This window comes from Macrobrachium nipponense, chromosome 4 (assembly GCF_015104395.2).
Source record: "Macrobrachium nipponense isolate FS-2020 chromosome 4, ASM1510439v2, whole genome shotgun sequence".
In the NCBI taxonomy this organism is placed as follows: Eukaryota; Metazoa; Arthropoda; class Malacostraca; order Decapoda; family Palaemonidae; genus Macrobrachium; species Macrobrachium nipponense.
In genome coordinates, this window is record NC_061100.1 from 77839365 (window position 1) to 77844364 (window position 5000).

A 5000-nucleotide genomic window follows, 5' to 3' on the forward strand; every position below is an offset into this window, starting at 1 on the left:
CTGTGCTTCTTGTGATTTATGATAAGTTAGCTTAGGTCCAAGTATTTCGTTCTTTGCTTATTAATTTCACTACCAAGGTTAAAGTAATCACATAAATTGATAGCTACGTGTAAAATTTTCAGTTTCAGTTAAACATTTTCTCAGGTTATAATGTGGAACAATAATTTTAGCATGGGTGAAAAGCTGTAAACTGTGTATTTCGCCAGTACACATCAGCGCTAGCAATTTACGATCATTAGCTCCAAGAGATTTGTTCTTCGCTTATTGATTTCATTACCAGGTTCATGGTAACTTCTAATTTGAAAGCTGAGTACATAATTTCATGTTCCAGTTGAAAACATTTTAGTTTAGACCATGGAACAATGATTTTATTGTGCGTGAGAAGCCGTAGGTAAACCTGCTTTTTCACCAGTACAAGTCGGCGCTTCTTACATTTTCTGATCATTAGCTGTTTGTAGAAGCGAAAGTTGTTTTGAAGAATTTATCATTCAATTTAGAAGTTTTATCTGAAGAAATGTGATGTGAAAAAATAAGTGCACATATTTTTCCATGACTTATGCCCGTCTGTCCACATACGTCAAAAATGCCATGTATACATCAGTTGGTAACAAGAACAAGTTGGTTCTTAAGTCACGTTACATTTCTATTGTTTTGTAACTTTTACTGCCCATGATATACACTTATACCAACTGTACTGCATTAATTTCAACTTGCATAAAGGAAATAAGTCCTTATTTTAAAATTAATTTGAGCAAAATTGACTAGTCCGTGAGGGTATAAATATGCTCCGTCCACCTCAATCGCCCTTCTATCTAGATATCACAACCCAACAGATTGGGGCGAGGGGGGAGCTCCTGTTTGATACAAGTAAGTTGTACTTTCATGAGGGAGTTGTGAGTGACTTTAAGTGACTTAATGTGAAGTAAGTAATCTGTCTTAATCCTTGCCATCATCAGCCTTAGTGTATAGTACAACATTTGCAGTGACCGTGCAGTGATCTAGGATCACGATTATGAACTTGTTCAAAAGAAAATAACGCCATTTTGTGAGTTTTGTTGAGAATCTCGAGGCTGCGTGTCCATGTTTATCTTTTTGTAGAGTAAGGGTAGTATGACCCAATCGTGTTTGCTACTTGCTGTATAAATTTGTAAATATGAGCCTGAGTATTCTATTTTTGTAATAAAAATTGTAAAACAGTCAAGCTGTCCTTGTATACGGGATGGAGCCTATCCCCTAAGGTAGGCCTATCAGCCTCCTTCTATCAGGCACGAGCCGGTAAGTCTGTCACAATACTATTTGCGACATTTTTGGTCCTTCGATTAACCAGATAGTCCTAAGGGTCCAGTCCCCGAACAACGGCAGCCTGATTATGGTATTCAACATACTACTTCTAGGTCACTCACAGCTGCCCTCGAACCTCCCGCAATACGAGAGGAATGGAAAAACTAGTCTATCGTACGCTAGGTGCTAAGAAACAGAGCCTAGTTCATTTTGTTGCCCATGTTAGGGGCTGTTATGAAGCAAGAGCCTGTGCAAGGCTAGCTTACTTATTTTGACACCCATGAGCAAGGGAATTTTTTTAGATTGATCCGCAGCAAGCAGGCCAGGCAGACAGGTCAGGAGAACTGCTAGATGATTCAAGGCTGTAAATTGTAGTAATTTAAAGTAAAGGAAGCGGCGGCATTGTCTCTCCCTTGCTAGTAAGTAAATCATCTGATAAACTTACGTTTATCAGTAACTCCCCTCGTAGGTAAAATGGCGGCTGCAATTGAGAGACAGATTAGCTCCATTGTAGTCCTCCTGACCGCCACGCTCAGTCGGGTCCAAAGGAATCCCCTCGATTCATTAAATGAAAAAGTGTATCAAAATTTGCTAAACCAAATTCCAGCTGACTAACAGCAGCTAAGGTCTCTATATCTCTCTCACAGTCAAATTGGAGCTCTCCATTAAAAATAAAGAACTGAGAGCATCAGAAGACGTGGGTCAGACAATTACCTTGTTGCTAAGCCGTATCGGCACTTTGGCTAGCGAATCACAGCCAAAAACCTGTCTGCTGCAATTGAAAGAACTCCCACTGCCTAAGTTCAAAGGTGAAAAAAGCAAGTTCACCACTTTTAAAGAACTGTTTAATGCGCACATTCATCAACGTACTGATTTAGACGATGTAGCGAAATTTATATATCTGTTGGGAACTCTAGATGGGGAGCCACTCAAGGTAATTCAGGCCTTGAGCTAACTGCCACTATTTATAGCATAGCCATAAACTTGTTAGATATGTAATATGGCAGGGGTGGCCAACCTATGGTGCATGCGCCAACAGTGGCGCATTGAACAATTACAAGTGGCACACTATACCCCAGAGATAATAAAAGAAAAAAACATGCCTGCTAATAAAAATAGAAAAAATAATAATTCTGATTTCTAAAAAAAAATACAAAAAAGAATTCAAGTAACTTATAGCTAGAAGTGGGTTTTACTGAGATTTGTTCTAATCTAAAGCATATAAATAATTTTTAATGGGTTTTATTGTTCCGTGTGCATCTATTAGTCATCTTCTTTATTAGTACTTTCAGAAATAACTAATGAATATTATCAATACAAATCCAGTGTCAATAAAGTAAGTACAGTTTACCTTGTATCTATATTAAATCATTTCCTTTACAACTGCTACATATATATGTATATATATATATATATATACATATATATATATATATATATATATATATATATATATATATATATATATATATATATATATATACACACACACATATATACGTAATATATATATATATATATATATATAATATAATGATAAATGAATAACTTGATCACAAAGTATATAAAACATGATGCTATGTATAAATAAAGGTTTTTGCCACAAAGGAAAAAATGAAAAAGCGAGATAGCCGAGTACTTTCGGTCTTGTTCCGACCCTTTACAAAGGCAAACTTAGTAGACAGCAAACTTAGTAAAGGGTCGGAACAAGACCGAAAGTACTCGGCTATCTCGCTTTTTCATTTTTTCCTTTGTGGCAAAAAAACTTTATTTATATATATGTATGTATGTATATATATATATAATATATATATATATATATATATATATGCACGTATATATATGTACACGTATATATATATATATATATATATATATATAGATATATATATATATATATATATATATATGTGTGTGTGTATATATACATATATATATATATATATATATATATATATATATATGTGTGTGTGTATATATATATATATATATATATATATATATATATATATATATATATATATATATATATATATATATATATATATATATATATATATACACACACACACACACACACACACACATATATATATATAATATATATATATATATATATATATATATATATATATATATATATATATATATATATATATATTACGTGTATACATATATATACGTGCATATATATATATATATATATATATATATATATATATATATATATATATATATATATATATATCAACATACAATTATATATAAATAAAGTTTTTTTGCCACAAAGGAAAAAATGAAAAAGCGAGATAGCCAAGTACTTTCTGTCTTGTTCCGACCCTTTACTAAGTTTGCCGTTTACTAAGTTTGCCTTTGTAAAGGGTCGGAACAAGACCGAAAGTACTCGGCTATCTCTCTTTTTCATTTTTTCCTTTGTGGCAAAAACCTTTATTTATACATAGCATCATGTTTTATATACTTTGTGATCAAGTTATTCATTTATACATACATACATACATATATATAATATCATATATATATATATATATATTATATATATATATATATATATATATATATACAATATATATAATATATATATATGTATATATAGTATATATATATATAATATATATATATATATATATATATATATATATATATAATATATATGATATATATATATATATATATATTTATATATATATATATATATATATATATATATATATATAGTATATATATAGAGTTTCTATATATATAATATATATAGATATATATATATATATATATATATATTATTTTATATTTATATATATATATATATATATATATATATATATATATATATATTATATATATATATCTATTATAATATATATATATATATATATATAATATATATATATATATATATATATATAGATATAATATATATATTGTATATATATATATATATATATATATATATATTTATATATATATATTATATATATAGATATATATATATATATATATATATATATATATTATATATATATATATACCAGCGAATACCACAGGAGAATGATAGTCAGAAATCCAAGCGCTTTCGTCTTTACCCAGACATTGTCAAGGAGTTAATGAAGTACAATCGGAGAGAAAGGTCTCGGGTACAAAACAAGATCAAGAATACCAGATGGTTAATTGTCAAAAGAGTAAAAATTAAAAGAGATAATCCAGGATTATCGGATATCAAACGGTCACAAACCTAACCAAAATTACAAAGTACCTTTACAGTCCAAAACATGCAAAAACTGAATATATTAATATTGTTGCTTATATTTATCTACAACTTTTTTCATAATGAAAGCATCAAGTTTAAATAAACCAAGACCTAAATTTAGAACATTTCTATTATTAGACTTGATGAAACCAGATTCAATGATATTCCTTTTAACTGTGTCATTACATGGGATTAAGGCTCTTGCTTGGCTCCAGTTAATAGGATGGTCTAAATCTCTCATATGTACGAATAATGCATTCGATATTCATACATATGAGAGATTTAGACCATCCTATTAACTGGAGTCAAGCAAGAGCCTTAATCCCATGTAATGACACAGTCAAAAGGAATATCATTGAATATTGTTTCATCAAGTCAAATAATAGAAATGTTCTAAATTTAAGTCTTAGTTTATTTAAACTTGATGCTTTCATTACGAAAAAAGTTGTAGATA

General features: G+C 29.4%; 1 protein-coding gene across 1 annotated transcript in view; it reads right to left on the bottom strand.

Annotated features, from left to right (window-relative positions):
- The window catches only part of LOC135210964 (general transcription factor 3C polypeptide 3-like), a 641134-nt gene that overhangs the window by 203264 nt on the left and 432870 nt on the right, over positions 1-5000 (bottom strand). The gene's annotated exons all lie outside the window — the stretch shown is intronic.